Consider the following 27,281-nt stretch of genomic DNA (forward strand, 5'->3'; position numbering starts at 1 on the left):
GGCCATAGCAATTTTTTCATTGTTGGACAAGTTATGAAAAAAATTGTGTTCACTGTCAAATAAAGCCATGACATCATGGGTCACCGCTTGTTCAAACGCAGACACCTTGGAAGGAATCTGATGTCCCAATGGTGTGAAGACAGACTTGGGGCGTAGACCTGTATTGGTCGATAATTCTTGCCGCTCAGTAGAGTCAGTTTTGTCTTTGTTAAAGAAGAAGTGTAGACGCACCTTTCTGAAAAACTTTTCTAGTTCACAGCGTGTTTCAAAAGCATCTCCCTTGTTGGTTGGAACAAAGCCTAAACCTTTACCTAATACAGATACCTCATCTGTTGTTAGTTCTCTCGAGCTAAGGTTAACTATCAAGTTCCTGATGTTGTCGGTGTTGTTTGCGCTGCCTGGGCTGCTCTGCGACTCCTGGTTTGGGGGAAGGATTGGTCTATCTCCCAATTGACCTGCTGTTGTCCCCTCCTTCTCCCATAGTTGCGACCTCGTCCCTGTCCTAAAAAAGACTGGTCTTGGTAGAATTGGGGATGTGATGGAAAAGTAGGCATGGGATGGGTATAAGGTGGTTGAAAACCCCATGGATTGGGTGGCCACCACTGTGCTTGATTCTGATAGAAACCTCTATTGCCTCTCCTTCTATTTGAGCCTCTTTGTTGTCCCCCTCTCTTAAAATGCGGAGCTGTCGCCCCCGTATTATCAGAATCTGAATCAGGATCTGATACTGAGGAAGAATAGTTGGAGCCATAACGTCTCCCTTTGGTGTTGAAGTCTGGGGCCACCCAGTCATCACTGGTGTATGGGAAGATTTTGGTCATTGAGAACCGTGCCAGATCTTTCTTACACTTCTCAAGTTTTGAAAAAAGAATGTTATCATTATAGTCTTTACTGACTTTATTGGTCTCATCTAGTTGTTTTTTGAAAATAGGGGTGGTGAGTGTAGTCTTGATCTGACCCTCTAGCAGCTGTATTTCAATTAGAATGCTATGAGCTGTTTTCTTAGCCGTGTTGATTATCAAAATCAACCAGTCCCGCGTGCATCGCCATGCGATGAGTGACCAATCACGTAAGAAATCCTTGTTTGTCAAAAAGAGCCGTGGGGTGTTAGTCACAATCAGGCCTGTCGGAGAGCATTTGCCACGGAGATACTCTGCCATTATTATCCCATGTATGGAAATACGGGAGAGATTTTTCTTTAAATTTAGTAGCGTCAACCAGTCGTCCTTTTTGGCGACCGTCATATCAGGTAAGGAGTCTAACAAACTCGGATTGTCTTCTAAGATGGAATTCATCATCTCATCATCAAAAGCCAGCCCTATGAAGTCGGCCATGGTCAATCAACCAAGTCACAGCAATAGGTGAGAAGAGCGAATGCGAGTGAAATAAATTTAGATCACACCGCTATAATGACCCGCAACGAAGTTGCTCTAGAACTGAAAACCAAAAATGTAAGGAGTGTCAAAGGAGATATATTTAGAGACCTATCATCCCATCTCCTACAACAACTACTTAAATACCAAAAGGGGATGAGAGGTCTAGAGTAAGTGATAGCACAAAAAGACTGTGAGGCAAGTGGATGGAAGAGTAGCAATTGGCTGAGATATTCCCATCAAACCACCCTATGTTGGCGGAATTTCATCATATGGGATGTTTGTGGAGACACCCTACTCTACCGCCCAAACCATCAGCTGATGGTGCGGGAGTGGATGAAGATGATACACTCATGCCAAACTGCTGCTCTTAAGATATTTTCTTATTCTTGTTGCATAATATCTTGTATAACCAGTGGCAGTGATGATATATTGAACAGAGGAAATATACTGAGGCTCTTACATTCGATCACAAATCTAGAAAACAATGGCTCCTCTGATCTTCTTCGAATAGAGTTCCAGCCAAACAATAACTCACAATGTTTGGAAATAACCAAAGCAACCTGGAACTCCACAGAGACAGTCAAAAAATCATGAAGGAAGTGAGTACGTTTAAGCAATGGGGGATAAAACTTGAAATAGAAAACTTACCTCCCTATCCGACACCCTTATTACCCCTTACTGGGACACCCTTACGGAAAGACACCAAGTCAGTACTAAAGGGAGCAAGGAGCACTTCCCCAAGAGCATACCCCCAAGACCCAAAGATCTTTCTACAAGCACATGACTCAAGGGACCTACGTCACATTTGGCCAACAGCCTCACAAAACTGGAGGCAAATATATACACCATTAATATAGCAGACCACACAAATTGACAATGAGAGAGCAACTTCAATCATGCCTTGGACAACTCCACACAAATTAAGATATGTACTTGGAACATCAACGGCCTAGCTAGTAAAAGTGAGGATCCGGAATTCTTACAATATTTAAACGCATTTGATTTGCCACTGCTGCAAGAGGCCTGGGAGTTGCATCCCGGCAAAAAAGTGTTCCGATTTCGGTCGCTGATCGCGGGCTTAATGATTATGGCCTCCATAGTAATAATAAGAGAGATCTCAGCAATAGCATCTCAAATAACACCCCAAGCGTTATGCAGGCGGCAAAGATCGCACTCTGGCTAAATAGCCAGTGACAAGAAGTTATAGTAATTAACGCTTACATTCATCCCAAATGGAAACGGAAAGCTGCCAAAGAACTGATTGAATCTACAAAAAAGATACTGGATGAAGAGGATTCTGATTATATTATTCTAGCAGGCGATTTTAACATGTATCTTTTTAGCTCTGGGGAAGGTGATGTCATTGACCAAGAACTTAATGCTGCATGGGAAGTGCCAAGCCAGGGCTCCCCAAACATTAAGAAATCCATTAATTGCTCAAATAACCTATTACGGCAGCTAGAACATCTTAACTTAAGAGCCTTGAACGGGCGATTCCCGGAGGACGACCCACCAATCACAACGTTTCACTTAAAACAGCAATCTTCTCATTTGAATTATACATTCACATCCCTAAAAGTGCTTGGTACTGTATTGGCGTTTAAGATTGGGACCAGCGAACATAGCGACCACTTGATTCAAGAAGTAACAATAAAAGTCAAATCACTTCTTAAGATCGAACCATTCATAGGCATTAATATCGAAGTGGCCGCAAATCTTAAGCGGCTTCGATGCAATCCCAGCAATATCAGTACTATATGTCTTAAGTCAAAAACTCTTTACACGCAAACGGAAAATCTCTCGTAAACCGGTAGAAGCATGGCAAAACTTCATCCTAGCTGTCGATGAGAAACTATTGAAAGGATCATCATATAGATTAACGCATCAAATGGGAACATTGACCAAAACGCAACCTACTCCAGAAATGAAAATCCAAAAGCAGATCCTAAACCGAACATTGAGACAGATGAAAAAGACCCAATTCAATTCAATTCAATTCAAATCTTTTATTCGATTAACCATTATATTAATCATAAAAAGTACGTCATATGTAAACATTTCATCATAAAATCACAGTTGTTATTAATACATTATTACGCTTAAAAAAGGTGAAAAAACTAAAATAAGGAAAATACACTTTTAGTCCATTTAGAAAGTTAGTACAGGTATTCATAAAATTCAGCTAGGGTTCGTTTCTAGAGCTTTACGAGTAGTTATACAAGATTTCAAAAACAGTGCTAGATTCTTTGCCACATATTGTGTATCAAGCTGCTGCAAAGCTAGAAACGCCGGGCGACAGGTCCTCAACCCCATTTGACGTAACAATGGTAAGACCCAACGCCTGCGTGCTACAGCATAATAGTGGCAAAACAGTAGTACATGCATGGTTGATTGAGGGGAGACTTTATCACATGGACATTTTTCCAATTCATGGGACCAGTTTAGCGTATTTGGAAAAGTAACCAATCGAAAAAACAGATTAAAACGCAACCTGGTTAATAGGTACTTTTCATGATTGGATATGTAATATGATAAATAGGGCTGTATGCTTGGGGACACTTGGGCCATCAAAATATGAGCGTTGGATTGCTTCGATATTTCTCCAGACATACGGAGTTCCCTTAAATGATTAAGACAATGATGTTTCAGAGATTATCTACTCATCTCATTGATTGTTGAGGGCTCAATGGCATACTGTATAAGGTCGAGATCTTTCAAGAAGTTGACCACGTACGCCAACCATGGGATGTTTTTCCAGGACGACATCTCGAGACATTCTGAAATCAGGGCACGTGTAAGGTGGCACTGAGGCTTTGTCCAGATACGGTGCCATAGGAGCAGTGGTTGACATTTGATGTAATCAGTTAGGTAGTCTATCCCAAGCTCTATGTGGCAACCGTAAGTGGGGGCACTCCGTGGGAGGGCCAGCAGGTATTTGACAAAGCCGTTTTGAATTTTTTGTAATTCAGGGGTGTTTACATAGCCCCATACACCGGCTCCGTATGTGGCGATGCTCAGGCATTTAGCTTGATGAATTTTGAGCAATACAGGGGGAGTTGGTTTACCCATTTTTCTCGAAAATGAGACGAGGGCAGAAGTTGCTCGTTGGTAAAGCAATTTCCTCGTTACCGTCGCCATTTTCCATGTTAACTGGTCGTCTATTAAGATGCCCAGGTAAGGGTATTCCCTAACGCGTTCCAGTTTTGGTTGCTCAATGCAAAGATGTTTGGAGCTTTTTACTTTGGGCCCTGTTTGCATGACAAAGGTCTTGGTCTTATTCACCTTTAAGCCAAGCGAAAGCATGAAGTTACAGTATTTGTCCAGCTGCTTCTGAAGTTGTACTAAGGTCCGGGCAAAAATTACGGAATCGTCAGCGTAGAGAAGTGCTGGGATAGGGCGCTGATTGATGGTAGGTAAGTCCTGGCTCCCTTCTAGCATGGCTGCTTCCAGGCCATTGGTTTATAAATTGAATAGAAAGGGAGCCAGGACACAGCCCTGTCTTACTCCACGGTTTATTGGAAAAGAGGGTGTTAACTCCCCACCCGTACCAAATCTTACGCAAGCCGAGGCGTCAGTATAAAGCTCGCGCAAGAACTTGATAAGGGGTGGATCAACGCCCAGCTCGTCCAGAATAGACCACAGCTTGGCGTGGATTACACAATCAAACGCCGCGCTGAGGTCGACGTAGACCATGAATAGATTGCCCCGTTTTACCCCAACATACTTCCCTATTAAGAGTGTCAGGTTTAGGGCCTGTTCAACAGTACCCAGTCCCTCCCGGAATCCATACTGTAGGTCCGTGATGATGTTCTTTTCTGCCGCCCAATCCTGTAGTCGATCCAGAATTAGACGGCCCGCGACTTTACCCAGTGAATCCAGGAGGGAGATGGGCCTGTAGCAGGCGGGGTTATTTCTCTCACCTTTTTTGAAAATTGGGAGCAGTATGGAGGAGGACCAAGAGTCCAAAAGGCCGTTATTTAGAACTGCCGCCATTAGTTGGGTAATTATTGGAGACCATAAATCGATGTTTGATAGGAATATATCTAAAGGGGCACCGTCTGGACCAGGGGCATTTCCAGTTTTTGAAGAGGATAGTGCGCTTATGACCTCTCCAAGAGTGAAGTGGAGGTCAATTGGATAGACCCCTTTTTTATGAGGTTCGCTCGCTGGAGTAGGATGCGCGGTGCTTGACGAGGGGGGGTCACTAAAGATTTTAGAAAAGTGTGTCACCCACTCGTCCGCAGACACAGCTACATCCAGGTGTTGATGTGAGCTACCATCAAGTAGAAAAGGTGATTTTACTACTTGCCAGAATAGAGAGCTGTCCTTGCTATTGCAGCTCTCATGTAATTGGGCCCATAGTTTATTTTTGTGGTCTCTTTTACAGCTTGTTTGGGCCTGCTTATATTCAGATCTTAATTTAGTTATTTTAGATTGGTCTCTAATTGGATTATGGAGCTCTTTCTTTAGGGCGTTTAAAGCTTTCCGGCATGCCGTATTAAACCAGCCTGGTTCCGTATGGCTGCCCGGTTTACAGGTTCGAAATAGAACCTTCTGAATGACTTTCAGGATTTCCCCGAAACTAGAAATAATTTGCTCTGAGGAGGATACCTCATCAAGACATGTATTTATCCATGGGAGTGCTTTAGAGATCACAGAGCTTGATGTTACTGCTGGATCTATCCTTGACCATTTCACGGAATAGCCGTTAGTTTGGTCCATGGACAATGACTTTTGGGTCAGTAGGCTATTCTTTGTTGGGTGGGGAACACTCATAGCTAGCCTTAGTACTAATGTGTTGGGGAAATGATCACCTGAAATTTCTGATCCTGTACTAAACTGGGAAAGTGTACCCTTTAAGGAATATGTACAAAGTATAAAATCTATGGTACTAAAACATCCCCTGCCGTGGAAAGTAGGATTAAATTGCACGGGAGGATCTACAAGTTCGTTGGCATAAGACAATTCCAACGACATTAAACAATCATTAAAAGATTCACCTACAGGGGAATGAGTGAAGTGTGTCATAGGACAGTCGTTTTCATCTAGGAGGCCACAATCAGATTTCTTATAATGAGAGCACAACTGTACATTGAAATCCCCTCCCCAAATTACGTTATACATAGCTAATGGGTGCTTAGCTCGTTGTTCGCCTAAAAAAAGTGAAATTGCGGACACAGTTTTGACACATTCTGCAGGAGATAAATTATTGTAAAAATTAACAAGACTATATGACATACCGTTTTTAAAAGTAATCAAAAGAATTTGATAATTCGAGGTAGAACACTGAACAGAAATTTTCTTTACGTCAAGCTTGTTTGATATATATACCACAAGACCCCCCTTAGGTCTGCCATGTATTGATGGGGTGGCCGGTGAGTGGAACGTTAGATAACCTTCTACGTGCAGTGGATCAACAGTCCATGTCTCTTGGAGGCACACAATCTGGTAGGAGTTAACATAAGCCAGCCAAGATGTCGATAATACTCTGGGTCGCAGACCAGCTACGTTCCAGAATAATATAGGCACTAGATAGGCTGACGATGTTCCTTTGGTAGAAGGAGGCCTTCCTTTTAGGGATGGTGTGTTTCGTAATGAGCTAAGGTCGGTGTTAGGTGGAGAGAGCAGACTCTCTCGTTGTTTGTCAGGTGTAGTGGTGGAACAAGGCTGAGAACCAACGTGATGGAAAGTATGTATGTCCACTAAGTCTATTTGCATTGCCGAAATTGGTAAAGGCGTTGTTTCATTCGGCAAAGTTGAGAGTATGGGAGAACTTGATGGTATCGGGACTGGAGGCCCTGTGGGGGAGAAATTCCTATCATCCATGACATTAGCTATTGGTGGTCAGTCCACCATCTCCAAGCAGTCGAACCTGTTGTAAGTGGGAACACCCCTCCAGTCCAAAGAAGGCATGGCAGCTCTACCACCTTGCCCTTGCCAATTTATCCAGTCCGGATTTTTGTTCCGGTTCCCGACCTGAGTCCAGTTCCACTCTGGGGCTGGTGGTAGGGACTGGGCAGGAGGGTAGAAGAAAGCTAATCTTTTCGTACCAATTCCTTCGGTAGATGTTTGATCACCCCATGGACAGATATGTTCTACAGTTTGGGGGTCTTCAAAGTTTATTATAATGCAATCCCCTGGGATAGTTTTTTGCTCTTTCCCTACCCAGGGGAGTCTACGGACTGAGACAACTCTGTTGTTAGCAAAAGGGGGAAGTGGGCGATTCATAGACAACCAATGGAGCACCTTATTTTTTAGGGACCATCCAGGTTCTTCAGAGTTGACATGCAACGCTGGAACCCCGGTCATTATAACTACAAACGGCGTTGCCTCTGGGGGGAGGTGAACAGAGCGTGCTGCGTTACGTCTTATATTATAAGCCGCATTTTTGGAGGCTGGAGTTTTAGCTATAGGTCGTGTGATTGGTAAACTAGTAGGTTTGCCCGTTTGGGCAGAAGGACCAGAGAGGGAAGGGATACCAGAATTTTTTGCAGCAGTATTGATTGTTGATTGCTGTGGTTTAGTATTAGTTATGGGGACAGGCTTTTGATGGACCACCGCTGTGGTGGTCACCACTTTGGGGGCTTGAGGGGTTTGTTGGGGAACTGTACCCCCGGGCTTTGTTGATTTTGGCTTATGTTGTTGGGCCACAGTACAAGAAGGCATAGGGATCGAGCTGTTCTTTGTTTTTAGTTCAGATGTTAGTATAACTAATAGTTTCTCGATCTTTGATAACGCTGATTCGATGGGTTTAAGATGCAGTTTAATTAAGGCCTCTATAGGGGCTAAAGTATGTAAATCTTGTGGCGGGGAATCCCGCCCACTGCATATGTTACCAGTCGAAACAGGATTGAGAATGCCAGGTGGCGGGTTTATTATTTCTGGCTTTGTTAAGACATTTGGCTGTTGAGATAATTCTAGTTGGGATAAATGATGAACTAATGAGGGAGAGTCTTCATTGAATTGTGGCAGGAGAACCTGGTGTGAATCAGTAATATTTATGGAAAGGTTATTATTATCCTTTTGGTCTTTTCTCCTTTTTGGGATGGCACCTTCCCGCTGTCCCCTAGTGTTAGGAAATGGAGGGTTCTCCTCCGAGTTGGAAAAGAGAATCGGAGTTCTCTCAAGTGAACGGGAAGGACGGGATGCAGAGGTGTGTGATATTTGTGTTGTGGAAAGGTCGGTAGATACCGATAAGTCCACTATCCCGGGAACCGTTTGGGTCTCGTGTTGGAAGTCTGAGGCTAGGATGCGTTGCGGTGTTACAGCAGATGCCAGTAGGCCCAGTGAGGAGCGCCTGGCTGCAGCTAGGTCTTGTGAGACCCTCCTTTCCAACAGGAGCACACCCTGATTGATGGCATCATTTGCCTTGGCAATGAATTGGTCTATTGGACCTATAATCTGGGCGGCATGCGCAGCTTTGCTGTTTCTAGTTATTCTGGGAGACATAATTATCAAGAACTATATAAACAGATACACTTCGAAGAGAGTCCAGAGTGAACAAAATGAGATGATATGTTTTGTTGGGGGCCCACAAAATATAATGTTAATAAGGTGGCCCAGTCCAGTCTTACCCGGTCTGGAACGGGCTAGAACGGGCCCGCCCTTGGCCCGGGCTTCGCCCGGCGTCCCGCGAGACGGGGGTGACGCGCTATTTCAGAGCCTCCTGGCGCGCAGATGACGCGTGCGCCGCTCGGGATGCTGGGGAGTGTGGTTTCTTTACCCCCCTCGTCCCACGCTCCACTCGGCCACCAGGACTCCGAGATGACAGGGGAGTCGGGCAGCGGGAGGCGGGAAGGCGCTCAACCGAGGGCAGAAAGTCTCCGGGAAGGCTGGCGGGCGTCAGGGCAAATTGCGGCAACAGCTTGGCAGTATCAGTGAGTGTTCCACCCCTCGACCGGGGTGACGCGCTATTTCAGCGCCTCCTGGCGCGCAGATGACGCGTGCGCCGCTCGGGATGCTGGGGAGTGTGGTTTCTTTACCCGCCTCGTCCCACGCTCCACTCGGCCACCAGGACTCCGAGATGACAGGGGAGTCGGGCAGCGGGAGGCGGGAAGGCGCTCAACCGAGGGCAGAAAGTCTCCGGGAAGGCTGGCGGGCGTCAGGGCAAATTGCGGCAACAGCTTGGCAGTATCAGTGAGTGTTCCACCCCTCGACCGGGGTGACGCGCTATTTCAGCGCCTCCTGGCGCGCAGATGACGCGTGCGCCGCTCGGGATGCTGGGGAGTGTGGTTTCTTTACCCCCCTCGTCCCACGTTCCACTCGGCCACCAGGACTCCGAGATGACAGGGGAGTCGGGCAGCGGGAGGCGGGAAGGCGCTCAACCGAGGGCAGAAAGTCTCCGGGAAGGCTGGCGGGCGTCAGGGCAAATTGCGGCAACAGCTTGGCAGTATCAGTGAGTGTTCCACCCCTCGACCGGGGTGACGCGCTATTTCAGCGCCTCCTGGGGCGCAGATGACGCGTGCGCCACTCGGGATGCTGGGGAGTGTGGTTTCTTTACCCCCCTCGTCCCACGCTCCACTCGGCCACCAGGACTCCGAGATGACAGGGGAGTCGGGCAGCGGGAGGCGGGAAGGCGCTCAACCGAGGGCAGAAAGTCTCCGGGAAGGTTGGCGGGCGTCAGGGCAAATTGCGGCAACAGCTTGGCAGTATCAGTGAGTGTTCCACCCCTCGACCGGGGTGACGCGCTATTTCAGCGCCTCCTGGCGCGCAGATGACGCGTGCGCCGCTCGGGATGCTGGGGAGTGTGGTTTCTTTACCCCCATCGTCCCACGCTCCACTCGGCCACCAGGACTCCGAGATGACAGGGGAGTCGGGCAGCGGGAGGCGGGAAGGCGCTGAACCGAGGGCAGAAAGTCTCCGGGAAGGCTGGCGGGCGTCAGGGCAAATTGCGGCAACAGCTTGGCAGTATCAGTGAGTGTTCCACCCCTCGACCGGGGTGACGCGCTATTTCAGCGCCTCCTGGCGCGCAGATGACGCGTGCGCCGCTCGGGATGCTGGGGAGTGTGGTTTCTTTACCCCCCTCGTCCCACGCTCCACTCGGCCACCAGGACTCCGAGATGACAGGGGAGTCGGGCAGCGGGAGGCGGGAAGGCGCTCAACCGAGGGCAGAAAGTCTCCGGGAAGGCTGGCGGGCGTCAGGGCAAATTGCGGCAACAGCTTGGCAGTATCAGTGAATGAAAAAGACCCATTAAATCAAGATTTACAAAAAGTTTTACGTGATGCAAAACAACTGCTAAAAAGGATGAAATGGGGAAAAAAAGAAGCGAAAAAATGAAGAATTATGGGCCAAGCTCCTCTTGAAGTTAAACAGAAAAGCAGCTCAAGGTTTTGGCATATGATCAAAAGACTAAAGAATCGAGACCATCTTGGCCTAAATTCCAACATAACAGAGGAAGCATGGACAAATTACCTCTTCAAGCATTTTAACAACACATTCGCTGACAACGGGGAGCATCTTGAAGAAGTAGGGACAAAAGGGCCCAGTAAAGTAGTTTGCAGAGGAAAAAAAAGCAAAGGCTGCACAATGGTAACTTTTCAAGACCCAGACCCAAGAGGAACCATGTTACCTCCCTGCGTAGGTAATTTAAAGCTAGATTTAAGTTCTTCTGCCTCTGTTGAGATTGACCATTCCACTCACACATCAGCAGAAATCAAGAGGCAAATAGCTAGGGGTAGACCAACAGGTGCCCCTGGTCCAAACGGCATCCCAACAATGTTCTATAAATCAGATGCTGAATTTTGGAGTGTAGCACTAACACCATTTTTCAAAAACATAAAGGACACATTGAGGTTACCGGCCTCCTGGTTTGGATCAGTATTAAGCTCAATTTTCAAACAGGGCAGCAGAAAACTTCCAAATCACTACCGCCGTATTGCCTTCATAGATGTGGAGGCCAAGTATTTTGCAGGAACCATATTGGGGGAGTTAACAACATGGGCATCTGAAAATTCCATCCTCCCTATTAATCAAACAGGCTTCTGCCAGGGTCAAGGGACCGTTACAAACATCATGGCATTGACCCTGTTGATGGATGCAGCAAAAGAGAACAAAACTCCCCTTTTCCTGTGTTTCATTGATTATACTGCCGCTTTTGATCACGTCGATCGAAATAAACTCTGGCGGAAACTGGAAATCTGGGGTATACCGAAACGACTCTTAGACTAACTGATATTATTGCACACAAACACCTGGATCAAAGTTAAACTAGGAGCAGTAACACACCTCTCCAAACCGATTCCAACAACAAAAGGGCTTAAACAGGGCTGTGTTCTAGCGCCATTTTTATTTAACCTTTTTCTTGCAGACCGGTCAGGAGAACTTAATAATTGCCCGTCATGCACCAAAACTAGGAAAAACTCAGTTGTCCAACCTGTTGTATGAGAACGACCTGGTTTTAATCAGTCGAACTCCGATCGGCCTTCAACATCTTTTGAATGTAACTCAGACCTTCTCGGAAAGGAACCGCTTGCAAATAAATGTTGCCAAATCTAAAGTCATGGCAGTGAATTATTGGAAAAAAAGGAAAAACAATTAGCATCTAAATGAACAAGGGCTGGATTTGGTAACCACCTATAAATACCTGGGAGTAATCTTGGACCATAAGAACTCGTTCAAGCTTGAACTAGTTTACGAGGGAAGGGAACCCCGACTTGTTTGGCGATAAAATCTCTAAAGGTTAAGCTTCCCGACTTTACGCTTAATCCATTGCTCCAGATCCTGCGAGCAAAGCTACAACCAACCCTTACATATGGGAGCGAACCCCTTCAAGGAAAGGATGCAGCGCTATTGGATATAGTGATAGCAAACTCTAACAGAGCAATCTTCAATCTACCAAGATATGTTTCTCCAGCACAAATTCGGCTTGAATTTGGTCTGTTAAAACAAACACTGGAATGACGGAGCGTGTATGTCACTACCTGGTACGAGTTTCGGAGCGCTGAGGTTTGTTCTTTAAACTCAAGTTTATGGGAAGAGCTGCTCCGCCATCGAAAATCCTCTGCCAGAGACTATTTATTTGACTCACTCCAAATCTTGGGACTGTCAGACCTCTGGAGCACCCTCACTGATCTTTTGCCTTTTTTTAAAAATCTCGAAAAAATCAGCACGTATCATTTCCTCTATTGAGGATAAGAAGACACTATCCAAAAGAGCGCACAGCTGGATTACACTCCGGGACTATGCAATACTGCAACCTCAAGAGTATCTTAACATTGGAATGAATCTAAAGAGAAAAGAAAAGTTTTTAAAATTACGCCTTGGTGTAATTCCAGCTGCCCCTCCATCTGCCGCCTTGGGAAAGAAAAAACTCCCCGCAACATTGTTGCTTGTGCAAAGCTGTCAAGGAAGATATCATCCATGTAATCTGCATCTGCCCTAAATTAAAGGACCTGCGGTACAATTTATTACGTCCATCATTTAAACTACATGGTATCCAAACATGCAGGCAGACGGTCAAACTGTGCTTTTACCCTACCAAAACAAAATGAAATTGTTGGGTCACAACATTTTTAGAACTAGTAGCGAAAAAACAGAAGAGCACGTTGACCACAGATTAATAAAAAAGCCAGAATGAATATCATTGATACGGTGCCCTGAAGCTATGAACCTTTAATTACAATGATGACCATAAATTGACATTAAGTACATTTTAAGATTTTAGAAAGTTGTATAAAATTAATTTTAAGCTAATTTTTTAGCAATGTTCTAATTGCTTTGTAAAGGTTTTATTAACCATGTACAAATAAAATTATGTATTTTTTTTGTATAACCAGCAGCTTCACCAGTGACTGCATGTCTACCTGTGTAATGTCTTTGAATTTATCAGGGATCTGTATAAGGATAAGATAACCGGTTCGCAACAGTAGGCGCTCTGCAATGAGTGTAGGGAAAGTTGATAGAATATGTATCACACACGGTGCTCAAGGACAAAGTTTAGTTACAATACAACCCAAAACAACTCCTCAACAAAGGGGCATACAATATACAGTGGATAGTCCGAGCACTCCAAATGTACAAAATGTGTAATGTCCAAACAGAGTAGATGGTAGTAAATCCACTTTTAATCCATGTAGTCATCAATAAGTATGTAATCCCAACAGGTCTTTAAAACAGTTGAGCTTTTCATACACTCCATGAAAGTTTCCAACATAAATGGTGTTATGAATTCATCTTAAAAAGATCAGCCAAACACGTGTTTGGCCATTGGGTAAGTAATACCATGACTTCATCAGGGCTGAACTTGCTAGGAACTCGCAACAAGTAAACGAAACTAAAGCAGGTGGGCCGATAAGCCATGTTGAACAGCCTACAGTAACTAGTATCAAGGCGTAAATAGAAACCTCTTTCCACTTTCTACTTCTCACTGTCTCCCTCACACAAAAGACTTTGAGTGCAACTGTCCCAAACAAACCAACACCGTCCATTCCTAAGACCACCCATGCTAACGTCACTCTCCACAGCTTCTACCCCCTCCTCTGTAAATAACAGCAATCCCAGACTCCCACATTCCCTGACGTAAATCCCTCAATGTAAGGTCTGCTGCCCTTTGCACCCTTTTTTACTGGTTACCTCATCGCTGACTAAAGCCTTGGCTGCTTATTTCTACTCCTCCATCGTTTATACCCGACATAAAACTAGCCTTCTCCAACTGGCCCTCCCCTGCTTCATATCAAACTTCTAACCACACCTTAATCCACATGAGGAGGAATCACCTTTCCCTAAAAGAAATCCTCAATTCTCACTGCTACCTTCAGTCCTGCCAGTCGTCTAGACGCATACCATAGAGTTTACCCTCACACTATCTATTCCTGACTTAAACCATCCTACGCTACCACCTCTCGTGGGCCTGTTGCTCACCTCCCTTAACAAACACCTTTTTACTACAGGGCTCTTGGCTTCCCAAATGCCAGACATGTGTGACTTCAGATTTTCCAAGGAGCCTTCACAGAAGCTATCTAGCCTAACAACTCTGACGCTGTTAATCACTCCTTAGTGCTCCCGCTGCTTTCCTCAACATCTCCCCCTTTTCATGATATTGAACTCCAGGATCATTCCCATGACCACCTCAATCACTGCTTAATCTTCTACTCACCTTTTGTTCACCCACCCTTCCATGTGTGCGAAATGCTAACCGCTTGAAATGAAAGGGATCCTGTATGTACATGGGTAATAATAATAATAATAATCCACATTTGTAAAGCGCACAATCACCCGTAAGGGTCTCTAGGCGCTGGGGGCCGTCGGGAAGATTAAGCAAGCTATTGCCCGGAGTCACATGGTGCTGGGCTAACCTGCCGCCGGAGCCGGGGATCGAACCGTGATCCCCAGATTCCAGCGTTAAACAAGAGCGATCTCCCAACAACACATACTGGAGTGTGGAAGCCTGAACGTCATAGCTGTTGATGATGAATGGTCCCCCATTGAGTAGGACAGTATTTTAGACTAAGGTCCCCACCTGATCTTAGCTCAGGTCACATAGAATTGGTATAGCAAATAACCAATAGACTCAGCATATGATGTTTTAAAAAAATAAAAAGTTGACCTAAGCCACAGCCACTAGAATAGAGATTGCTTAGAGGTGGACTATGTATAGTTGAAACCTATGGAATTCGTCTTCGTTTCTGTTGGAAAGGCGGCCTTTAAAACCACATTTATAAAGACATCATTCACTGGTTTCAACCACTCATCCAATCCCTGTTGCTTCTCTTCAAACAGTAGTAATGGATGATTCTCCAGCACAATCTGTGGTGTACCATCGAAACTAGGAAAAGAACCAAACACTCTCTGGTCCTAGAAGAACAACTTTGCTCTAGTTAGGAACCAGGTCGCAAAATCAGCGCATGAGCATCACAATTGTGATTAAAACGCTAAACTCCTCATGGGCTGAATTATTAACTCCCCTACCTTGAGCTCTAAGCTTAGAGAGCCAAGTTATCGAAAAGGCTTGGGAGTGGCAGGCTCCCAGATGGACAAGCTTCTATATGCTCTGCTAAGTCCAACATGTTTATTTCTTTCTCTTGGATGGCCAGAACATTTTTAGAGACTTCTAGCCCCAGATTCCTCACCTTTGAATATTTCCCAGGCATCAGACTGAATCCGGATACATTTTAGCAGTACCTATGTGTGCCGGAAGGTGGTGCAGTGTGGCTCCACACATATGCCGTTCTACTCCAGAAATGACATGCTGGGCCTATGTAGGCGCCACTCCAGCGAGCTGACATCAGTTCGTTCTTTCTTTCCACTCTACCAAACACGGCTCCAGAGCTCCCCACCTCATTCTTCATTGTGCAAGTGGTGTCACCCTGTAAAACTACAGGTTTTAAGCCCTACAAGGTCGGTCTGAATCAAATGATTGTAACAGACCCTCATTAGGTGTGCCTGGGGTCAAGACACAACTCCCAGGCCTGCAGTGACTGCGTGTTGATGAACCTGAAGGGTGTCAGGGAACATTAGGTGAAACTTTAAATTGCAAGAGTAAGAAGACTCCTTGTCAGGACCATTCTAAGTCGTGCTCCCTATCCATAGTTCGATATCCGCCACGTTCCTAGATCCGAAGGAGGCGCTCCAGGGGTGACTCATCATCACGTTCCAGGGTCTCAGGTAAGTTTAAGAAACACAAGAACACAAATTAAGATTCTGCTCCCTCACACCACTTACATTCACCTGACAGGTGCTGGGATGGCGCCACTTTTCTCAATCTCTCTCCTGAAGTTGGCCGACTTCAGAGCTGATCCCGCAATAGGTTCCAGCACAACCCGAGTTTCTGGGGACTTCAGCCATGCCACGCCACATTTCTGCGCAGTTCTGCGCAGCCATACTCCAGCTCTTTGGGTATCTACTGACTTCCTCTGGTGTGCCTTTGGGCCCCAAGAAGCCAAGAGGCCTTTCACCTGGGATACTGCCGGCAGGTCAGCTAACCCGTCCGAGCCTATCTTGCCTCCGGTTCTTGTTCTGACCTTGTTTCCGGTGGCACGACCCACACCAACCCCAGGCACGTTGACACCGTGTGACGAGGAAGGTAGGACAGATGCTATGAGAGGGAGGTCGCCACCATGTAGCCCTGGTATCAGCTCCTCCCCGTCTATGTCTCCACAGTGTCCGCCACCAATACAGGCTCCCTGCATGATTCCAACAACAGAAACTGAGCCATGTTACTTTAACTGGACGGAGTTAGCAGGCGTTCCAACCCCATTCAATGATGTCACCGGAGAGGATGACGTAAAAACGTGGAACCCCATTGGAAGAGTGTGCGAGTCACCAGCTCGGAGTGAAGCGGAGGAAGAGACGGTGTTTGCGGAGTTCGCGGAGTCGAGAGAAGTAGAGCAAGAACCCCAGCAAAGTCCAAAGAGGGCCGTGATCGGGAGCAGGAGACAAGAGGAGCCAGGAGGCCAACGTCCCCACGTGCCGCCCAGCCGCTCTTCAGGAGAAGAGTGGCTCACGCAGGTACGATCGCGTATTGCGGGCTGGGCAGGGAGAAGAGTGTGAGCTGATCCCCTCACCAGATCCCCTCTTCCTGAGCACATACCCTGTGCACCACCCACACCTACGTATTTGTGTACAGCACTGTGTGCCTTCCCACACTCCCCCTTCCCTTACAACTTAGGTAACTGGACATTGCCTAATACAGCCTTTCATTTTCTTCTGGGTTTCTGTACGGGTGAGGAGTCAACCTGGAGAGACGACGTCGGTCCCCGAAGAGCTGCCCCTTACCAGAGGACGAACCAGAAGCTACCCTACCTTAATATCGTCCCAGCCCAAGAAGGAGGAGATTTTTGTTAAACCTTAATAAAGAACCTGCATACAAAGAACAGTTGTCCTTGCCTTCCTCTATCCCGCTCACAGTGGTGGAGAATGCGGGCATAGAGGAATCCGTCTGTACTGCAAAGATGGAGGACCTATTGCAACATTTAGTGAAAGGACAGGAACAGCTGGGTTGGGCGGTAGAGCAACATCTTACGTCGGCCCAAGCTGATAGGGAATCCTTTAAGACTTCCGTTACCGCTCACTTAGAAGGACTGCAAAAGTACATAACCGACCCTAGTCGGCCAGCACTGAGGGAACCAGGCGGTCACCCTCCCCCAGGGGTGTCTCTACAAAAATACGTTCAGGGCGAAGACCCAGACGCCTTCTTAGTGAATTTCGAGAGAGTTGCCTATGCTTGTGGATGGCCAGTCGAGAAGTGGCCCTTTTTCTTGGCTCCCCTCCTGTCGGCCAAAGCACAAGCGGCCTATCAGGTAGCCAATCCAACAGGTGACGTTCCCTACGCTACTATCAAGAGAGTAATACTAGACCATCTTGGACTTGACCCGGAAGCCTATAGGGTTCATTTCAGAAGGGAGGGAGGACTACCAGGAGAAAGTCCCAAGACGCTGTATTATCGCCTAAAGTTAGCGGCAGATAAATGGCTCACACCTGCGGTGTCCTCAAAAGAGGAGATCATGGATAGAATTTATCTAGAACAATACCTGGAGGCACTCCCCTTTAACACCCAGAAGTGGCTCCGTCAGCACCCTAACATAACAACCATGCAGGCGATGGAGATGGCCACAACCTTTGCGAGAGACCAACCAAAGGGACACCCATGGGAACCAAAAAAGAGCAGGCCCATGGGGATAAAACATGATAAGAAAAGGGCCAGCCCGGACCTACCCCCTCACAGGTTCCAGAAACCAGAGCTGCCTAGTTTCAGAGGCCCCCAGAAGAAACCCCCACCAGAGGAACCCTTGGAGGTGGGATACCTCCCAAAACCGGTATTCTACACGGCAGAGATGGGAGGAGCTTACCATTTGAGTGTGGGGGTGAATGGGAAGCAGGTGCAGGCCCTCCTTGACTCGGGGTGTAAACAGTCAGTGGTCAAAGGAAACGTGGTAAGGGAGGTCCAGATAGTCCCCGGTTCATGGGTATATATTAAGTGTGTTCACGGGGACATAAGACAGTATCCCATAGCCAGGATGTGTCTAGAATTAGAAAGGGGGATCACCTGTCAGGTACAAGTAGGCGTGCTAGAGCCCCTCCCCGAGGACCTGATCATAGGGACCGACAATCCCAACTTCATAGAGCTCTTCACCCATCTCCTACAACAACATCCACCCCCTAGTAGCAGTACAAAAATCCCAGTAGGCACACCTGCTTTGTTATCCCCCGAACCCTGGGCTAATGACCGCAACTTCAAGTTCGCGCAGGCGAATAACAGGACGCTATTTAACGCATGGGAACAAGCACACAGTAGAAAAGACACTCCTTCTACACAATATCCTACCTTTCTGATCAGGGACGACCTACTGTACAGACAAAGTTCCGCCTCCTCATCCTCTCAGTTACTGGTACCCACTTGTTTCAGAGACCAAATATTATTCTTTGCACACACACATCTTTTGGGAGGTCACATAGGGGCCGAAAAGGCCACCCAGAACATCCTTCGCCATTTTTATTGGCCAGGCATCTATCACGACGTGAAGACACACTGTCAAACCTGTGCTGTGTGTCAGAAAAGAAACACTCACCGGCCTCCCGCCGTCCCTCTTCAACCCCTCCCCATCATTGGCACCCCCTTTGAAAGAATCGGAATGGATTTGATAGGGCCCCTACTGAAGACTAAAAAGGGAAACCAATATGCGCTGGTAGTGGTCGATTATGCCACCAGGTTCCCCGAGGGATTTCCCCTAAGAACCGTCACTTCCCGTACCATAGCAGACAAATTGATAGAACTGTTTTCACATGTCGGGTTTCCAAAAGAAATCCTGACGGATCAGGGTACCCCCTTCGTTTCCCGTCTAATGCAAGAAGTTTGCAAACTGCTAGACCTGCAACACATCAAAACCTCCGTGTACCACCCCCAAACCGACGGTCTGGTGGAACGATACAACGGGGCCCTTAAAACCACCTTGAAAAAGATGTTGTCTGTAAGTGGGACGGAGTGGGATGGGTTGCTCCCTTTGGCATTGTATGTGATTCGCGGACAAATCCAAAGCAGCATGGGCTGTTCTTCTTTCGAGCTTCTGTACGGGCGACAACCCAGGACTCTCCTGGAAATGACAAAGGAGGCCTGGGAGAACGAAAAACCAGGGGAAGTCCGGACCCTCCTAGAATATAGCCAAACCTTAAAAAATCAGTTGGGTAAGATCAGAGATCTGGCCTATGCTCACCTAGAAAATAGCCAGAAAAAGCAGAAGCTCGCTTATGATACAGGGAAGAAGTGGAGGACCCTATAAGAGGGAGATTGGGCCCTGGTATTACTACCCTCATCTACAAAGAAATTCCAGGCTGAGTGATTGGGCCCGTATAGGGTCCTGGGTTCTGTAGGGAACACCTCCTATAGACTCAGGATAAACCCACACAAGAGCCAGACTTACCACATAAACTCCCTAAAGAAATGGTTGGGACCGATACCTCACGAGGTGACCCTCACGTTACCCACACAGTGCCAAGACCACACAACGGTGGCCGACCTGGTGATAAACGAGGAACTAAGGACGTCTGAGCTAGAGGGTTTACACGCCGTACTCAGACCCTTTTCTTCCATATTCTCTGATCAACCGGGGCAGACCTCTCTTATAGAACACAGAATACTCACCAACACGGGGGTTGTGGTCAAACAGAAACCCTATCGGGTCCCTGCAGCTCGGAGAGGAGACATACAGAAGGAAGTGACGGAGATGTTAAAACTGGGGGTCATTCGGCCCTCTAGAAGCGAGTGGAGCTCCCCTATCGTAATGGTCCCGAAACCCAATGGGAGCACTAGTTTTTGCATGGACTTCCGTGCCCTTAACCGTGTATCTTCCTTCGATGCATAACCGATCCCTCGTGTTGATGAACTCATCGAAAAACTGGGGAGGCTTAGTACATCAGCACCCTGGACTTAACAAAGGGCTATTGGCAAGTTCCCCTCCGGAAGGAAGACAGGAAAAAGACCGCATTTGTACTCCCGGAGGTCTCTATGAATTCAATGTCCTACCCTTTGGACTACATGGAGCCCCCGCCACATTTCAGCGTCTTATGAACCAGGTATTGCAGGATCATCATGCATATAGCTCCGCCTATTTGGATGATATCATCATATTCAGCCCCTCCTGGGAGAGCCATCTATCACATATACACTCCATCCTCACAGCACTAACGCAGGCTGGATTACATATAAATTCCAAGAAGTCACGCATTAGATACCACAAAGTAAGATATCTCGGATACCTGTTAGGTCATGGGCTAATAGAACCCCAGATTGAGAAGGTGAGAACCATTTCAGAAACCCCCTTTCCCAAAACCAAGAAGGAGATGAGAGCTTTTCTCGGCCTAATAGGATATTACCACAGGTTTATCCCCTCGTTTTCCCTTTAACCGACACCCTCAAGAAGGGAACCAAACCTGATGTATTCCTCACCCCCACGGCACCCATGCTACATGCCTTATCCGCCCTCAAAAGGTTATAACCACTAGCCTAGTACTAGCCATTCCTGACTTTACCAGGCCATTCCTGTTACACACAGACGCCTCCGAGTACGGAATTGGAGCTGTGTTGTCACAAGAATCGCCGGATGGTGTAGAACACCCATTGCTTTATGTCAGTCGGAAACTCTTTCCACGAGAACTAAAATACCCAACTGTCGAGAAAGAGTGTCTCGCCATTAAGTGGGCGATAGACAAACTCAGATATTATTTAGAAGGAAGGCATTTCACTCTCTATACAGACCATGCACCCCTTACTTGGATGAGTCAGAACATCTCAAACAATCCTCGGGTCTTACGCTGGTTCCTATCCCTTCAACCCTTCTCCTTCACTGTCCGTCACCGAAAAGGTGTGTATAATAACAATGCTGACTACCTCTCTAGGTTCCCTCTCCCCAAGCGGGAGAATCTTAGGGGGGTGGTATGTGATGAGGAAGGGAGGACAGACGCTATGAGAGGGAGGTCGCCACCATGTAGTCTTGGTATCAGCTCCTCCCCGTCTATGTCTCCACAGTGTCCGCCACCAATACAGGCTCCCTGCATGATTCCAACAACAGAAACTGAGCCATGTTACTTTAACTGGGCGTTGTTAGCAGGCGTTCCAACCCCATTCAATGATGTCACCGGAGAGGACGACGTAAAAACGTGGAACCCCATTGGAAGAGTGTGCAAGTCACCAGCTCGGAGTGAAGCGGAGGAAGAGACGGTGTTTGCGGAGTGAAGCGGAGTCGAGAGAAGTAGAGCAAGAACCCCAGCGAAGTCCGAAGAGGGCTGTGATCGGGATCAGGAGACAAGAGGAGCCAGGAGGCCAACGTCCCCACGCGCCGCCCAGCCGCTCTTCAGGAGAAGAGTGGCTCACGCAGGTACGATCGCGTATTGCGGGCTGGGCGGGGAGAAGAGTGTGAGCCGATCCCCTCACCAGATCCCCTCTTCCTGAGCACATACCCTTCCTGTGCACCACCCACACCTACGTGTTTGTGTACAGCACCGTGTGCCTTCCCACACTCCCCCTTCCCTTACAACTTAGGTAACGGGACATTGCCTAATACAGCCTTTTATTTTCTTCTGGGTTTCTGTACGGGCGAGGAGTCAACCTGGAGAGACGACGTCGGTCCCCGAAGAGCTGCCCCTCACCAGAAGACGAACCAGAAGCTACCCTACCTTACTATCGTCCCAGCCCAAGAAGGAGGAGATTTTTGTTAAGCCTTAATAAAGAACCTGCATACAAAGAACAGTTGTCCTTGCCTTCCTCTATCCCGCTCACACACCGATACCAATTTCACCTCCTGAGGAGGCAGTCCAGATTATTCTCCCAGATGCCGAGTCAGCATACGTCTGATGTCATGCCTTAAACCGCCAGAGGCACCGATTCCCTCACTTGAATTACCACAAGGTTGGCAATACTTTCTATATTCCATTTTGGTACTGATTTGGATCATGACTGTGAACCAGGTGATGAATTTGCTCAGCACTACTAGGATGACAGTTGGTACGAGGACTCACAGGAGTCAAGTGGCCTGGATACTTCCCCAGAAACAGGTCTTTTGTCTCCCCTTGGATCAGCCACAGGGGAATTTGTTTCCTACGCCATGGTGATGTGTATGGCGGCTCAAGTTCTTGACCTCCAGCTTCCCACCTTGGAGATTAAGACGAATGTTTAGACTAAGGTCCTTATACCAGCGCAGACATCTTTGGCGCACCTTCTACCTTTGAACTTAGTGATAACAGATATCTTTTTGGGGCTTGGGCCAAACCGTGCTGCGGCCCAACGGTCAATTGACAAATTGGTAGGTTCCAACACCCTTCTCCAGACGACCCAGCTTTTCTTTCACAGCACTCCTCACAAGAAAGCCTAGTGGTACAGGCTGCCACCAGTCGCTCTAATCTCAATAAAATTCCCACCACTCCCCCTGATGGGTAATTTAAGCGAGTGGAAATATGTGGCTGACCTGTTTTTTCTTCTGCCAGCTTGGCCATTTGCTCTTTTAACACTAGCTGTTTGTTCAGCTGCTATTACCACCCCTATGGGATTTTGTGGTAAAAGTCCTCCTTGGTGTGCCCACAAACCTTCGCCTTGTGATCTCTTAGGCTATTAAAGATGGACGTGATGTAGCCAAATTCCCGATTCATTGTTGCTTGAACACCACTAATTGCATTAGGTGTGCCATAGGCACCAGTATTGCCATTCGCCGCCATGCATGGCTGTGATCGACTGGGATCTCTGGCAATGTCCAGTCATCCGTGATGGACATACCCTTTGATGTGGCTCACCTGTTCACAAACCAAGCTGATTCAGCTCCTGATCTTTTTAAGGAGAGCAGGGCTACCACTCGCTCTCTGGGCCTTTCAACCCCACCCCACCTTGCCAACCACAACAGTTCGATCGCTCCTTTCATAGCTTTGGCCGAGATGTCCCTTACCACCAGCCTGTCCAGCCCCCACAGGGAACACAGCTATTCTGATGCAGAGGTGAGGTGCCCATCGCACTCACAGCCAAGGTCATTGTGCCACCCATCCTATCGCCGCCGTCCTGCAGCCCCACCCGCCAAACGTCTCTAGCGTGCCTTTGCAGGGACACGGCCACCGATTCTTAGCTAGAGATTGTTTGGAGCGGTTACACCGTATGTTTCCTTTTATCCCCTCCACACCTACCACTGCCCCCCCCTCCTCTTGGCCAAAGGGATAGTTGAACGGGTGCAAGCGCCAGAAGTAGGCTGTTATTCCCTCTACTTTCTGGTCCCCAAGAAGGACGGAGGTCTTCAGCCTGTTCTAGACCTGTGCCGTCTCAATGCTTTAATCTGGAAGGAAAAATGAATGCTCACCTGGGTCCAGGTCTTGTCTGTTCTTGACCCTAGAGACTGGATGGTTTGTGTTGGACCTGCAGAAACCCTTTTTCTATATACCTGCCCTGCCGGCACATCAGCGATACATGTGGTGGTGGGACACGAACACTATCTTTTCACTGTGCTTCCCTTTGGTCTCTCCAGCGCCCCCCCAGGTGGACCCAGCCTTAGTCCTGGATTTCAGCGAGGCTGCTGGGATTAATGGCCTCCTCCATCCTGCTGGTCGAGCACTCCGGGTGGTATACGTGGCCTCTGCGGTAGGATGTGAAGGCCAAATGGACCCAACATCAAGAGGACCTCTCCGACCACATCTAGATTTCTGAGGAGACTGCGAAAGATCTGCAGTGTTGGTTACTGGACTGTGATTGGGTAAGTAGAAGACCCCACTGCCTTCACCACCCGGAACAGACAGTGGTGACCGATGCTTCGCTTCTGAGTTAGGGCGCCCATCTGGGAGAGGTGGAGATCAGAAGCCTTTGGTCTCCGGCAGACTCCTGACTCCACATCAACCTTCTGGAGATGAGGGCCATCTGTTTGGTGTTGAAAGCCTTCCTTCAGCCCATCAAGGGGAGGCTGGTACAGGTGCTTCTGGTTAAAACGACAGCCATGGGGTACTACAACAAACAGAGCGGGTGGGGTCATGGACCCTGGGCCATGAAGCCTTGCGCCTCTGGAAAATTGCTGGGCCACCAGGGGATTTTCCTGGTGGTGAACTACCTGGAATCATTGAATGACCGGGATGATGGGCTGAGCTGTCGACCCCTACAAGGCCACGAATGGCAGTTCCGCATGGAGGTGGCGCAATGTCTCTGCGTAAATGGGGAGAGCTTTGGCTCGATCTATTCGCCACCACTGTGAACATGCAATGTCAGCACTTCAGCGTGCTGAAGTTTCCAAGGTATCTCTTGCGGGGAAATGCATTCCAATTCGTGTGGAACTTGAGACTTCCGTATGCTTTTTTGGCCTAAACAACTCCTACCCCGAGTTCTCAAAAAGATCAGGACCTGGCCAAGGCCCTGGCGGACAGGCTGGTGACTGTTCTCCCGAACCTGGTGCATGTGGACCAGTCGGGATGTATGCCCCATAGGAGCACCAGCCAAAACTTGAGACGTCTGTTTGGGGTACTATACATGACCGAAGACATGGGGTGCACTCAGACTGCATTGATGGCATTGGACACCTCTATGGCGTTCAATAGCATTGAAGGGCCTTATCTGTTTATGGTGCTCCAGAAACTAGGCTTTGGCCCGACCTTCTGTAGCTGGGTGTGTCTGCTCTATGAGCAACCAACGGCCCGGGTGAGGGTCAATGGAGCTGTATCCAGAGTCTTCTCTCTCAGGGGGGGCTCCAGACAGGGTTGCCCTCTGTTCCCCCTCCTTTTCGCCCTGGCCCTGGAGCCATTGGCTCACTGGATCAGGAGAGACAGATTGTTCTGGGGCTTGGCACTCACTGACGAGTGGGAAGAGCACATTTCTTTATACGCTGAAAATATTGTGCTCTACATGGCCAGACCATTCAACTCGATAACGCAGGCACTACATCTCTTGGAGCTATTCGGCAGCTATTCTGGCTACACAATCAATTGGGCGAAATCCGTGATCTTCCCACTGGCAGGCCCTCTCCCTCGGATCCCCACCAGGAGCCCTCCCCCACGGATCCCCACCAGGTGCCCAGCGTCCGTGGTGACTGACGGTTTCAAATGTTTGAGGATCTTTGTCACAAGAGACAAGGATGAATTCTTGGCCAGAAATCTAGATCCCAACTGGCTCGCCTCGGGACCGATGTGAGTCACAGGAGATCTCTGCCTCTTTCCCTCATAGCCGGGGGGGCATTATTTAAGATGCTCGCATTGCCGCGTCTCTTATACATCCTGCAGAATACTCCATACCCTATCCCATGATGATTGTTCACACTGTTACCGAACAGAGTACAGTCCTTATCTCTTGATGATCTTATTGAATTATTACATTGATTCATTGGTTTCATTTGCATATTTTACGAGTTAAAATCTCAATACATTTCTTTTTTTAAATGGAACTATACAGATAGCTTATACAAACAGCAGCTACCATGTACATTAATGATGATCAGACCCCATTATACAGGTCCATAATAATGGTGATACATACATATCTTTCAGCCATTTATTAGAATCAAGAACATCCACCAACTCTTTCATTAAGGTTCATTTTTGAGCACTCAGATATAGCACCGTAGATAAATATAAAATTGTGATGTGTGATACATAGGAAGACCGCCAGATTATGTACATAGATTGTTGCTACTGATACACCTTGTGTTTTTTAGGATATATGTAAAAAGAGATACAAATTGTTTAAATAGATGTTTTTCTTGAGAACACATGTCAAGACACAGATAACAATTTGTGAAATCTGAGTATGTTCTCTTTTTTCTTCTTTATTTTTAGATAATTGTGTGGCTTTCCTGAAGGAGGCGTTGTATACGCCGAAACGCGCTTCGATTTAATAAAGATATTGCCACTTTTTAACCCTTTATTTATACATATTGATTAAATGTGATGTGTTACATATTGTGTTTCATTTTTTAAATGTTTTGTATAAATATCATTTGTTTAGATAATATGAGAAGAAATTATTAAAATGGTAACAACTTTGAATCTATTTTTTCCGTCTTCCTTGGTCTTCTTAATGTCATAGATACTGTGTATATTGTTTGCTTCATTGACATTGCCTAGGAGTTTTTGTCACTACCCCCTCCTTTTCGCCCTGGCCCGGAGCCATTGGCTTACTGGATCAGGAGGGACAGATTGTTCTGAGGCTTGGCACTCACTGACAAGTGGAAAGAGCATATTTCTTCATATGCTGACGATATCGTGCTCTACATGGCCAGACCATACAACTCGATAGCGCAGGCGCTACATCTCTTCGTGCTATTCAGCAGCTATTCTGGCTACACAATCAATTGATCTTCCCACTGTCGGGCCCTCCCCCTCGGATCCCCACCAGGTGCCCTCCCCCACCGATCCCCACCAGGTGCCCTCCCCCACAGATCCCCACCAGGTGCCCAGCGCCTGTGGTGACAGGCGGTTTTCAAATATTTGAGGATCTTTGTTACAAGAGACAAGGATGCATTCTTGGCCAGAAATCTAGATCCCTTACTGGCTCGCCTCTGGACCATTGTGAGTCACTGGAGATCTCTGCCTCTTTCCCTCATGGCCGGGCAGCATTATTTAAGATGCTCGCATTGCCGCGTCTCTTATACATCCTGCAGAATACTCCATACCCTATCCCTTCGGGAGTATTCACATGAATATCGCAGGCGGTGCGGATGCTGCTGTGGGACGGGGCAACCCGAGAATAGCACTGCCCAAGCTCACTAAAGGGGTATATGATGGTGGACTGGTGCTTCCAGACATCAAACTGTATTACTGGGCCTCACAGCTCCAAGTTGTCAATAACTGGGTTTACACGGACGGCTCTGAACCGGCCTACAGGGTCGATAGATTGCGTATGCCTCGGGGAAATAGCGAGCCCCTTCTCTATGCCAGGAAAGTGTGGAAGGAGTGGCCTGTACACATGAGAGTGGTGGTTAAATGCTGGAGGGAAGCAAACAGATTCCTGGGATGGACAAACAAGC

At 47.5% G+C, this 27,281-nt stretch overlaps 1 long non-coding RNA gene across 1 annotated transcript in view; it reads left to right on the forward strand.

Annotated features, from left to right (window-relative positions):
* Nucleotides 1–26,221, forward strand: part of LOC144823496 (uncharacterized) — a 95,398-nt gene extending 69,177 nt beyond the window's left edge. The window contains exon 4 of the long non-coding RNA XR_013608805.1: nucleotides 26,092–26,221. This is a non-coding gene — a long non-coding RNA (uncharacterized LOC144823496). The remainder of the gene's footprint in view (nucleotides 1–26,091) is intronic.
* Nucleotides 26,222–27,281: the final 1,060 nt, after the last annotated feature.

The sequence above is a fragment of the Lissotriton helveticus genome, chromosome 1_1 (genome assembly GCF_964261635.1).
Source record: "Lissotriton helveticus chromosome 1_1, aLisHel1.1, whole genome shotgun sequence".
NCBI lineage: Eukaryota > Metazoa > Chordata > Amphibia > Caudata > Salamandridae > Lissotriton > Lissotriton helveticus.